General features: G+C 36.8%; 1 protein-coding gene across 10 annotated transcripts in view; it reads left to right on the top strand.

The window, feature by feature from the left end:
• The window catches only part of LOC127062385 (teneurin-m), a 682,969-nt gene that overhangs the window by 405,224 nt on the left and 263,613 nt on the right, over positions 1–14,132 (top strand). The window lies entirely within an intron of this gene.

Here is a 14,132-nt window from a genome sequence, read left to right as displayed (position 1 = left end):
GCGCTTAACTCTTTCTTAGGGTGGTACACCCTTTGAACCAAACATATGAACCGTTTATTTTGAAAGTTGATGTATCCATTTTTTAAAAAATGAGATATCACCTACTTTGTGATTAATTTGGTATAAACTTTTTATTTGTAACTAGTTAATATTTAATATCTTCCAAAATGCCAATGCTTTGTTCGATTTAATATTGGCCGATAAAATAAATTGCATAGCGATTGATTACGAAAGTGATGTAAATTCAATTTTCATAGACATAGATGACAAGAACATTGTGTTAAGTTTAGAATATATGAATATAATCAACGTTCAAAATAAAAAATGCTACTCATATTTTGTTTTTTGTTATTATTTATAAACAAAATTGGATTAATGCAAAATATGTTTTAAGTGATATTTAATTTTTTATCATTGAAATTAAATGATTTTTTACAAAATTATGAAAATGGTGTAAGTACATTTGCAGCCCGTAAAGATATAGTATCTTGGTTAAATTCGCCTAAAAGAAATTAATGAATGGACCGTTTATTTTGAAAGTGATGTAAGTCCATTTTTTAAAAAAATAAGATATCACCTACTTTGTGATTAATTTGGTATAAACTTTTCATTTGTAACTAGTTAATATTTAATATCTTAAAAAATGCCAATGCTTTGTTAGATTTGAAATTGCCCGATAAAATAAATTGCATAGCGATTGATTATGAAAATGGTGATGGAAATCCAATTTCCATAGACATAGGTGGCGAGATCATTATATTAAGTTTGAAAATGTATAAATATAATCAACGTTGAAAATAAGAAATGCTACTCCTATTTATTTTTTATTTATAAACAAAATTGAATTAATACAAAATATTTTTTAATTTTTCATATTCGAGATTAAATGATTTTTTACAAAATTATAAAAATGGTATAAGCCCATTTACAGTTCCTAAAGATATAGTATCTTGGTTAAATTCGCCTAAAAGAAATTTATATAATCAAATTACATATTGATGAATTAGTAGAAACATAATCAGACTTGACATAATTTATTTATATCTTTGAGTTGACTAATATACTAATCTTTAATTTTCTCGTAAGAATTATACGCGGTTGGTACATAACTTCTTTCGTATTACACCATGTAACACTTATCATTTAAAAGCATATCAGAAATCATTGTCGAAATATATGGACCGTGTATTTTGAAAGTGATGTAAGACCATTTTTTAAAAAAATGAGATTTCACATAATTCGTGATTAATTTAGTGCAAACTTTTTCTTTATAACTAGTTAATATCTAATATCTTAAAAAATGCCATTGCTTTGTTCGATTTAAAATTGGCCGATAAAATAAATTGCATAGCGATTGATTACGAAAGTGATGTAAATTCAATTTCCATAGACATAGATGACAAGAACATTGTGTTAAGTTTAGAAAATATGAATATAATTAACGTTCAAAATAAAAAATATTACTCCTATTATATTTTTTGTTATTATTTATAAACAAAATTGGATTAATACAAAATATATTTCAATTCTTCATAATTATTAATATTATATAATTTTTACAATCGATTAATTATGAAAATGATGTAAGTTCATTTATATCCTGTAAATATATATTACATTAGTTATTAAGAAAAGAAATTTATATAATCAAATTACATATTGATGAATTAGTAGAAACATTGTCTTGACATAATTAATTTATATTTTTGAGTTGACTAATGTGCTAATTTTTAATTTTTTTGAAACAACAAAAGATGGAGTTGCATCTCTTTTAACGGTCCATATACCTATGAGTCTGTATAAAAAAAAAAAGGAAGAGAAAAAAAAACGCTGCCACTACAACCAACACCTTTTCTCTCCTCTCGTGCTAGCAACCCTTCAAGATAAGCTCGCGTTCTTGGTAATTGAAGCACAGTTGCTTTAATCTTAAACTGGACGTTAATAGTTCGTAACGGTGTTTGTAACTATAATCGTAATAAGGGTAGTCAAGAAAAGGTTAAAGAGTAATAATTAAAATAAAAGTGTTGCGTGAAGTAAGTAAGAAAATATAGTAAACGTACCATCCACTAAATTTAATGATTTCCCACTGTCTTAACAATTTAAATAACTTAATAAACCTTTCGGTAAGACGCTTTTAATTATTAATACGCGTTTTAATTATTAAAAACTCATTCTCATCGTTTGAAATGTGACAACGAAATGTAAAAACTCGCGAATTCAATCGAATAATTTAATAACCAAAAAATTTATCGTAATAATTATATATATATATATAATAAAAATTTTGTTTATTACAAAAATAATCATAGAATCGTTTTAAAATGATTCTCTTATTACCGAAAAGTTGAAGTTAAAATATATACAAAATTATAAAACAAACTATATATTTCTTATTTAAAACTGTTTGGATATGTTTTAAACGACAACAGAAAGAGAAAGATAGAAAGAGAAAAACAAAGAGAGAGAGAGAGAGAGAGGAAGATGTATAGAGTGAATAACACATCGAGCCGACACAAAGGCCGCAACGTAGCGTGCAAAATGCGAGTATTAAGAACGATTCGTCAAACGCTTCCCTCGTTGCGGAGTCTCTCTGAATTTCTAGCTAGCATTACGTGCATCTTTCATCCGCTTTATTCTTCCGGACGGCGGAAGGAAATAAAGGTGCAACGAACGCGAACGAAGCCGCATGAGTGGTAGCAAAATTGCCCTTCAGACGTTGCTCGCTAGACGTCGTCGTTGACGAAGTCGACGACGAGGACTACGACGACGAGAACGAGGACGAGGACGAGGACGAGGACGACGAAAACGGCAAGGAGAAAGATGTGCGAGGGGTTTGACTCTACGAAGGACGAAAATGAGAGTGCCTGACGTCTCGAGCATCGACATAATCCAGATGAAACCTGTAGACAAAGGGAGTCGCGAGTTCTGTTCTCGAACAGATACACACGAGAAGTCTTTTTCTTTTTATTCTTTCCCTTTCACGCGAATAGAGTATACTCTCTCTCTCTCTCTCTTTTTCTCTCTTTCTTCGACTATTACTTTAGAATAAATCTTTCCAGGATCCTTCTTGCACTTTGTTCGCAAATTTTCTCTGAGTGTTTTGGCTGAATAAAAAATCTACCGTCATTCATGAATTAATAATAATAATAATAATAATAATAATAATAATAATAATAATAATAATAATAATAATAGGAGTAGTAGTAGTAATAACATGTTTTTATTATTATACGATTATATCATACTGACAAAATATTTTCTTTTCTATGTTGCAGGTGAGTAACATTCGTTGACCCGTAGAAGCTTCCTCGAGATTCTAATCGTCATCTTCGTTCGGTAAATATAACAAAAGGTAAAAGGAGAGGAAAGGTAATCTCGTCGAAACTATCGCCGCAAATCCGACTGAAAAATGTATTCGAACGGGCTGCCTCGGTCCCATAAAGCCACGGTGTAAAGGGAGTTCATGCCGCAACGGGCGTGTATACGAAATTATCGTGCAAACAGAGACGAAGGATACACGTACGAGTGTATAAATGTATGAGTGCCTATATATATGTGTATAGAAGTCTTAGTCTATGCACGTATACGTCTATGTTCGTGAGCTTGCAAAGCCAAGCCAAGCCAAGGTACGCGTATCTTGTGAGTGCGTGTGAGAATGCCGAGAATATAGAGAACAGGGCAGAGGCAGCTCGACACATGCATTATTCAGCTCGGTCAACCCTAACTCACGCAAGACGCATCCTCATCTACCCTCGTATACCTCTAGGATACACTATACTAGCTACTACTCAATACACGTGAGAGCATCGATGTGTGAGTGTGCTAACGAGGAGGTGTATTCGTGCGAATATCTACGTGTACCTTCCTGAGAGTTTGTGAGCTTTCTCTCTCTCTCTCTCTCTCTCTCTCTCTCTCTCTCTCTCTCTCTCTCTCTCTCTCTCTCTCTCTCTCTCTTTCCCGGTGTCTAGGTGAACACGTATGTATGTGTGTATGTATGAGCTGAGTCTAGGCATCGCTGCACAGCCAATTCCCTGTCGCGACATCCCAATAGAGTTTACCGTCCGGTGATTTGTACTCGACAATCAGAAACTGTTTTGTTAAGAAGCCTTGTATTCTCTTTCTTCCTTCCTTCTTTATTTCCCTCTTTTCTTCGTCTCTCTTCCTTTCCCTTTTGTTCCTTTTTTTCTCTACTCTATTCTAACCCCCTCCCTAGCAGTTCAATCTTCCTTATAGAAAATTAGTTGGAAGCTATTCTACGAAGGATATCTAACGAAATTAAATCTATAACGAAATTTCTTCGATCACCGTCATAGATGCGGTTCGAAAATTTTCATCTCCCAAGCTCTCGATGCACGCAAGGGCTACAAACCATCGTAGTTAATAGGTTTTACGCGGGACGATATGTACACTTAATGAAATATCGAACCACCAATCGGGTTAAAACGTTGGTCCGCGTAATGCAACTGTAATTAACGTTATAAACTCGCTCTCTTTGAACGCGCTCTCAAAATAGCCAGCAGAAAGCTTCGTGGTAGGATTGGTCGTGGGATGACGTAGAGGGAGAGGGTGCTGAAGGGGTGCTGAAGAAGAGGAGTGAGTGAACTGGTAATAAAAGAAAAGTAAATGAAACGCCTTTTCGTAACGTTACAGAAACGTTTCTCTGAAGAACGCTCGTTCTAGGAACGTTCTCTCGTTCGAGAGGAAAAATCAAGGAAAAGTACGTTTTTCAGGGTAGGTTAAGTTCGAGAAGTCCTTTGCAAGTCTTGGACCGATTCGAAGGTGGTCAGGCGAAACGAAATGGGTATTTGGTATTCCGACGAAGTAGCCTCAACCTCTTTCCACTCTCTCTTCCGCTCGTCGCGCACGCACGCCAACTATCTTCCGCTAGCTCCCTGAATCCCTTTTTTTTTCTTTCTTCCTCTTTTACTTTCCCCTTCTTCTACTACTCTCTCGAATGGCTGCGTCTCTTTCCTGTCTTTTTCCAAGACAACCAAATATTTGCTAAAACTACTGAAAACGAAGAATTCTGCGATTTAACCCGAGGTCGTATATCTTAACCGGTAAGCATAACAGACTGGGAATGGATGTTTCTTTACTATCGAATATTCATTCGTAAATAATCACGAACGACGTTTATTAAATCTATCTAAATCACGTTCATTCCTAAGCACCAAATTATTTCAACATTTCTCCAGAGTTTAAATCGAATTTTCGAATCGTTTATTGGGAGACGTTCGATCAACTTTTACATAGATTTTTGCAAAAACTATACCATTTTGAAAGCAATCGTCAGATCGGAAATAAAATCGTTCCTGTGTGTAAATTCTCGTTGTTTGATGTTTGATATAATTTTCAATCCCATACGGTCAATCGTTTAAACGCACACGAACGAACAAACACAAACACACGTACGTCGCGCGCAAACGCACGTACTTACGAATGTAGATTCCGATATAAGATATAAAGATCAAAAAAAAAAAAAAAAAAAGAGAGAAAGAAAAAGAAAAAGAAAAAGAAAAAGAAAAAGAAGAAGAAGAAGAAGAAACGTAAATTTCTCCCGTCGTTCTTAGTTTTTAATTAGCGCGTCTTTAGTTATTTTCAGAGGCAGATCTTCAAGTGAGTTAGCAAATAGGATGGCTCCTTCCGACGAAGAAAAAAAAAAAAAAAACGCGCAGTACGATGCTGCGCTTGATTCGAGTCGCGGTAAACATTCGAGTTGGACAAAGTTTCGACGCAAAGTCTACTTCTCTCTCTCTCTCTCTCTCTCTCTCTCTCTCCGTCTATTTCTACTTTCTTAAGTAGGGAGAATCGTGCTTGTTTCTGTCTTTTCCATCTTTCTTACTCTCTTTCTCTTTCTCTTTCTCTCTTTCGATCTTCCTTTCGTTGCGCAAGTTCGCGAAAAGCATTCGATTTGGTCGCAGGTGGATAGAGAAGGCGGATGGCGAATCCGCATCAAACGAATCGATTGCAGAAAACTTGTCGAGAGCCTCGACGAAATCCTCCCTCTCCCAACTCCCTCCTTATTTCGTCCCCAGCCTCTTCTTCCTTCTCTCTTTCTGTCATTTCGATTCCTTCTCTCCTTCTCCTTCTTCTTCTTCTTCTTCTTCTTCTTCTTTCCAAGTTTTTCATCTCTTTCTTCTTCTTTTGCTTCTTCTTCCGATTCCTGTTTTCTTCTCCATCTCTTTCTCTCTCTCTCTCTCTCTGTTTTTCTCTCTTTCTGTTTTTCTCCCTTACTTTCTAGCTCGATCGTTTCGCTTTTATTTCAGGACGTTATCCTCGCCATTCTTGCTTTCAGTGGATGCAATATAGGACAAGATACAAGACAGAAGGACGATCGAAAAAGAGAGAAAGGGGGAAGAGAGAGAAGATTCAAAAGGCCCAAGAAGGGCTCGACTACCTCCTCCTGCGAGTTCAATCTCCTTCTACTTCGACGTTAGATATCCGGGTTCAGTGAGGAGACTATACGTAGAGAGATGAAGGAGGATAGATATAGTGGATTGCTTGTGGAAGGAGATGTCCTTATTGTCGTGTCTCTGAATCGGTGCAAAGTGCATCGACGCTCGAATCCTCTAACGAATTCTACGATTTCCATTCTACGATCGAGTCTTCACTTAAGAGCGAGCTTATGGAATTCAGAAAACGTGAGGGAATTTGTTTAACCCGTCGAAAGGGCAACGCGTAATTGTGGTTGGGTGAGAGAACGAAGTGCGAGAGAGAAAAAGAGAGAGAAACAGAGAGAGAGAGAGAGAGAGAGAGAAAGATGTTCACCCAACGTGAATGCTTTTTATTTCGCTGCCACCGGCTGGCCGGATCGTGTTTCATCGTTTTCTCCTCTTGCAAATCCGATATCCAAAGCTATATTGGTGTGCAAATTGCAATTGATCGTCGAGCCGAGCCTCCTCCTCCTCCTCCTCCTCCACCTCCACCACCTCCACTCCTCTTCTTTCCCCTCCTCCTCCGCCTCCTCTTGATCCTCCTCTTACTCCTCTAACTCTTCCTCTATCTACACGTAAACCTCCACCTCCAACTATGCCGCAGTATTTTTCCGCAAACAATATTTCCATGAAAATTGTCCATATTCATTCGGATTGCGTTTCCTTCTAATAGCATTACTATGTTATCCCCTATGTTATTCCATAAATTTAACGTGCATGAATTCCATTCGGCCAGACAAAATTGCAATTTACTTCCAATTGTAGAGGGAACAGAACGCGCTACGACTTTCTTATTTCTTTTGGCCGTCCGTTTTATCTTCTTTCAACGCGCTCTGGATCTTTTTTGTCTCTTTATTTTTCTTTTTCTTTTTTTTAGTTTTGTTTTGTTTTGTTTTGTTTTGTTTTGTTTTTTTTTCAGGGAGAAATTTATCTGTCTATTTTATGCGAAACAATTAAGAAACCTTTGCGTTTCGTTTTTAAAACGGACTAACCAACCATAATAATTTGAAATCCACAGTGGATCGTAATATTCCCTGCGCCGGAAATTCGATGGATTTTACGTTTAAAAAACGAAAGGGAGTAGCTTGAAAAATGTACGTTGGTATCCATTTTTTACGAGGCCAACGGCAAACCGTTCAACGTTCGTTGTGTTTGCGCATTCAAAAAAATAACGCGAGATCGAATGGAAAGGGAGAGGGATCCGAATAAATTTTATTCGCTTGAGGGGATCCGATCTCGACGATCTAATCGAGCGATAACCATGAAAGTTGTTGTTTCTTTCGCACCTTTATTGCGTATCATGGTAGAGGAAAGGAATGTCGCGAAAGAAATGTAATATACGATTGGATCGAGAGTTTGCTGGTTGTTAAGAAACGAAAGTAGGAAAAGTTACTCATGCGTGTGTTTCTAGCGTTTTTATTTCATGTTATTAGACAGTGATGTAATAAGTGTTTCAGATATAATGATTACTTATTAAATACCATTCTCATATATGTGTGTGTGTATGTATGTATGTATATATGTATATATGATTCGTTCGAACATATAAAAGTTTAAGAAATTTTGAACATTTAAGAAATGATCTCATTCAAACAAATAGATCAATTGATGTATATATATATATATATATATATATATATATATATATATATAAATACATACATATATGTATATATATATATATATGATCCATTCAAACATATAAAAGTATAAAATATTTTAAACATTGAAGAAATGACCTTATTGAAACAAACAGATCAATTGATCCTCTTAACAAATATAAAGATACGAATTTACCAGAATTATTATTATTATTATTATTATTATTAACCTTAGAAAAATATTTATGACAAAAACATGGTGATAGAATGAGAGAGTGAGAGAGAGAGAGAGAGAGAGAGAGCTAGCGTGCTTTCGATGTTCTCGATTAAAATTTCGGATAGAAGGTGTATATCGTCCTTTTCCAAAGAAAGGCAAAATCGAAGAAAAATATTTCGCGTATCTTTCGACGATATTCGGTCCATGGTCGCATAAGCGTGCGGTTTCGAAGCGAAACCGTTCGCCACGTCATCGATAACATCCTAACATCCACCGAATCGAGAAAGGTGAATACGTCGGAGGTACGAAATACTCCTTCCTTGGAAAACGAAACACACTGACGTAGGCAAACTCTCACACGCATGCGCATGTTCCGAACGTTTTTCAGACCAGAGCCATCCATCTTATACACGCGACTCCGAAGAGGTTTTATTCCGTTCTTCTCTCTCTCTCTCTCTCTCTTTCTCTCTTTCTATCTTCATATATCTCTCTCTCTTTCTCTCTTTCTCATCCTTTCTCACCGTCTTTCGCTATACTCCTCCCACGAGTAATCTTCCTTCTGCGATAGCACTCACCTTGCAACTGATTGTGAGTGAAAGAGAGAGAGAGAGATACGTGTCTCGTTCCATTTGCTATTTCTTTCTACCTTTCCTTCGAGATCATCCAAGACACTTTAAATCTTCGACACCTTCCACGTAGGTTCACCTCGATGTCTACTTATTGCTTTCGTGAAAATGTTCGTGGTTACACTACATAAGATAGATTTTATCGTTATCAAACAAATTAACTCTGTTTGTGGAACAACTTTTCTTTTTTCTTTTTTTTTTTTTTCTTTTCTTTCTCCTCTTTTTTTTTTCTTTTTATCATCGGAAAAGTATCGGAAAGTGGGTATACATAAAAGGAAGGATAACGAACAGGGTCCTGGAACAGAATCAAAGTACAATTAAACGGACGTTTGCTTCGTTCGCTCGTGGATTACAGCTTGGAGATTTTTATAACAAAAAAGAAATATAAAAAAGGAAAGAAAAGGAAAAAGAGAAGAAAAACAAAGAAAGAGAGAGGAAGAAAACTAATAATAAAGGCAAAAAGAGTCGAAGTTCGATTAATAAATTCCAAGGTATCCCGGATAGCGACTACCTCTTGAAAACGACTCGTTACAAAAATATAAGTCGCATTCATTGTGTGTACGACCCTCTCTCTCTCTCTCTCTCTCTCTCTCTCTCTCTTTCACTTGCATTTACATATTTGTAGATAAGCTTTATTTAAATTCGAGAGCGATTCGAAAGGACGATAGGATAATAGTATCCACTGATGCATATGTAAATTGAAATCAAACTACTTCTCTTGGACTGCTTTCAAAGAACTCTCAAGTCTCGGTTGCTTGGCTAACAGTGCCGATTGAAGAAAGAACGATGACGTTCTAAAAGATTTCTTTTGGACCGTGACGTTGCGATCCTCTAACAGCATCCGGAAGAAACAATACGATACAGATAAAGAGAGAAACATCGACTCGAAGAAAAAACGGTAATTAAGACGGGCCACTCGAAGAGCAATCCTATCCTTCTTACGATTCGAAATTACGATAAGGAATCGAAATAGGAAATCGGAGGGTCGTAAAATCATTCGTCCTCTTCCTTTTTTCCCCGAACGAGCGGATTTACGATTAGTTTTTTAATCCAAAATTCAATCCATTTCCTTCCTCGTTATTTCCACTCGTGTTCGTTCTGTTTGTCTCGTATATCATCCTTCTCTTCCTCTCTCTCTCTCCCTCTTTCTTTTCCTCTTTTTCTACAGAAGAACTCGCATTATACTCGCTACCTATACGTACAATTCTCCTCGTCAATCGTATTTTTCGACCTTTGACTCTCTTCGATGCTCTCTAAGATAGATAGAGGAAACAAGAAGAAAAAAAAAAAGAAATGAAGAAGAAGAAGAAGAAGAAGAAGAACAAGAACAAGAAGAATAAGAACAAGAAGAAGATACTATATGTAGAAGTTGAATCATCGAATCCACGTTCTTCTTTCTTCGTCTTCGAAGAACTAGGTATATCCCCACTCCTATTTCTACTACCCCCTCCATATACTATTCTTCTCTCGGCTGCATTTGTCCCTTATTAGATATTCCATTTTATTGAACCTACTCCTCGCTGTCTTTCTTCCTTCCTTCCTTCCTTCCTTCCTTCCTTCCTTCCTTCCTTTCTGCCTGCCTGCCACCCTTCACTCCCACCCTTTCACCCTTTCTACCTACCTACCTATCTACCTCCCTTTCTCCCTCCTTCCTTCTCTTCATGCCTGCTTGGCGTCTTTTTCTCACATCCCTTTGCCTTCACTACACCATACTAGAACACGATACCCCCACCACTTACCATTTCCTATTCCGTTTTCTTCCACCCACTTATACACATGCGCATTTCAGAATATACGTACATATACTTTTCTACCTCACTACCACGCTCTCCTTTTTGCCAAACGCGCTTCTCGTCCACGACATCGTTTTACTCCGCGTCTCGAATTTCAAACGTTATTATTCACCCTTCCGCGAAACCCTTCACGGATCTTAGATCTTCCTTGTCGAGCCGTTTCCGGTTTGATGCACGCCTGGAAGCTATTCTTCCTTCCACCTTCTCTCTCTTTCTCTTTCTCTTTCTCTCTCTCTCTCTCTCTCTCTCTCTCTCTTTTTCTCTCTCGTTTCCTTTCATTTCTTGATACTCTTGGTTGCTCCGAACTACACGTCGTCGATCTCCTTTCTTTTTCTTTTCTTTTTTTTTCTTTTTTTTTTCTTTTCTTTTCTTGGCTTTTTTTATTCCTCTCTATCCTCCATGACTGAATGAGCATTTGCAGAAAGAAATTTGTAACTTTAATCGGGATCAAAAGAGTACTTCGAAGGACGAACTAAAGTTTTGATCTAATATAATCTTATTTATGACATATAGTCTCTGTTCATGTGACAGGTGCATGAGCTCGTTGGAGATATAACGTGATATAAAGTTTGACTTGCTTTTTGTGTTATCTATCGGCATAAATGTAATTAACGAAGAACGGTTTGTTATACTTTTAGGGTAAGCCTTTGTTTTTAAGAAGATTTTTGTTAGAAATTTTTTATTTTATATAATTCATATTCATTATCTCTTTATATACGCACAATCATGAAATTCGTTTGGCATTCGTGTTAAATTCGTACGAATACTATTTACTATGGTCATTCATAAAATTTAATTGGCATTCAAGTTAAATTCGTACGAATATTATTTATTATGGTCATTCATAAAATTCAATTGGCATGCATGTTAAATTCGTACGAATACTATTTACTATGTTTATTCATAAAATTTAAGAAATCGTCGCTGTTAAAAATATTTCCTAATCGTAATTCTATATATAATTACGTATCGTTCAATATCTTCTAAATATACATCCATTCAATATCTCATCGATATATTTTCATGCATACATATATATATTTCATCTTTCTCAAAAAGAATCAATCCGTTGATTGAAAATCTAATTAGAGGAGTGTCGAAATTCTCTCTGTTCGCATTTAAACTCGAATAAATTTTACGTCTAGCGTTCGGAAATATTTACGTCACACTTTTATAACATTAATATTACTCTGCAAAGGAGTAGGAAGGCTCACGTCCATAAAAATTCTTTTTCCCCGAATCGTAAAATTATGCAAAGGACGTGCTTATCGAGCCAAATTTTGAAAGAAGGCCGAGAGAGAGAAAGAGAGAGAGAAAGAGAAAGAGAAAGAGAAAGAGAGATAGATAGAGATAGAAATGGCAATTCACTACGAAAAAAAAGAAAAAGATAAACGTTCCCGAAAGTAATCGCTAACGCTAGTGGGGTAGGTACGATGATGAGGATGAGAAGGTGGTAAGAAAGAGGGTGGGACGTGAAGGTTACTACACCGTGGCACGTGTAACGAGTCGATCTCTCCATTTTCATCGGGGGGAAAGTAATTCGCGTTCGTGAAATAACGAGGACGAAGGAACGTGCAGCCGGTGAAAAGTGGGTAATCTTCGTCCCGCCGTTCCATCAAGTCGCTTTTTTTCTTTCTTTCTCTTTCTCTCTCTCTTTCTATCTTTTTCCTACCTAGTCTCTAAGAATGCTCACACGAGTTCACATTTATAAGAATATATACACGTACAGAGAAAGACACATACATACATACATACACACATATATATATATAATATACGAATATAAATATATATCAAAGAATATACCAGTATATAGACACATACATAAAGAGATATTTGAGAAGGTATATAACGTAAAAGGAAGGGACGAACGTCCGTAATAATATCTGCTCGTCCAGGTCCGAGCGCACCCTTTCGTCCTTCGTCCTTCCTCTGATCCGAGCAATCATCGTCTCGGCGCCAGCCTCCTCGAACGACTTGCTTCCTACGTTTTTCCTCTTCCCCAATCGCGCTCCGACATCTCTGCTCGCGCGTTTACAACCTATTTGGACACGACACTTTTCTCTCTCTCTCTCTCTCTCTCTCTCTTTCTATCACGAGAATCCTTCGATGGTTTTCTTTCTCACTCTCGCGAACGATTATGTCAGTCGGAGTTAAGTCCACGTTTGTTTATCTGATCCCACGTTATAACGATGCACAAACGAGACCGGCTACCGTGCACCGCCGTTGGCGATATTTCTCGTACGCTTGTAAAAGAGAAACAGAAAGAGAAACAGAGAGAGAGAGAGAGAAACAGATAGATGTAAAGTGTGTGAGTGAATAAGGAGGAAGGGTGAGAAAAGGAGATGTGACCACCACATGCTGCTTGCTCGCCCAAGGCGAGGATGCTTTAGTTAGATGAATGGACCGACTGAATCACGCCAACCAATTAAGGATTACGCTCGTCGCTCTCCGTGCAGCCAGTCTTCGAAGTTCGTACGACGTTTGAACGGTTAACGGCGAAGCTATGAGTCGGCGAAGTGAAACTTTCCTCGCGGCTCCTTACCTACTCGGAATCTCTAAGGGCTTTATTGAAATTTCGTCGTTCCGTTAACGTCGGAAAATAGAATGACCACTTTAGTCCATCCTCACTTAAGCATTTTCTTTTTTTAATCTCCTTTCTTTCCTTCTTTCTTTTATCCTCGTTTTTGTTGTCCTTTTTGTTTTGGTTTTGTTTCCTTGGTTCTTTTTTTTTCTTCTTGTTATTTTTTTTTTTTTTTTTTTTTAGTATTACTCGCGAGATCATACGTTTATGTTTATATTCTTTTAATCCTCGGTTCGTAAAATGGTTGCATAATATCCTTCGTACTGTGCACAGTCGAATCGAATATCCGCATTCGTATATACCGTGAGACTCAAAGTATTCAAAAGAAAGAGAGAGAACTTGGGCGTTCATCCACCCGCGAACTTCTGAATCGACGCCAAATTCGTTGGAAGACCTACGATTTGGCCGTGCAACGTTTGTACCATGCCGACAACGGCTCCAAACCGAAATAAGAAGAACCGTTCTCCGCATCGTCGCATCAACGAATCACAAAAAGATACGACGACGATAATTTGCCTTTTTTCAACTCGGAAATTCGAGTCTTCGTTCCTTGTATTTCAATTATTTTCATTGTCCCTACTTTTCCAAAAAGCGTCGATCCCTCGTATTTTTCACTCTCGTTTAATTCAATGTAACACCAAACGATAATTTCACAAGGATGAGATCGTTGGAATTTTACTTTCAATGTGAGATCTACACACTTCGTAATTTTCTAATTCGAACAGATTTTTCTTTTATAATTTCTACAAATTCCTATAATTTGAATACGTTCGTTAATTCTTCATGTTTTCAACTTTTCATGAATTAAATCGTCAAATTTATATAAACGTTAATTCTTTCAAAAGCGATTGGACAATTATTTTCATTCAAACGATTA

Source organism: Vespula vulgaris, chromosome 3, assembly GCF_905475345.1.
Source record: "Vespula vulgaris chromosome 3, iyVesVulg1.1, whole genome shotgun sequence".
In the NCBI taxonomy this organism is placed as follows: domain Eukaryota; kingdom Metazoa; phylum Arthropoda; class Insecta; order Hymenoptera; family Vespidae; genus Vespula; species Vespula vulgaris.
The sequence above is the reverse complement of the archived record's forward strand: the minus strand, read 5'-3'. Positions and strand labels throughout refer to the sequence as shown.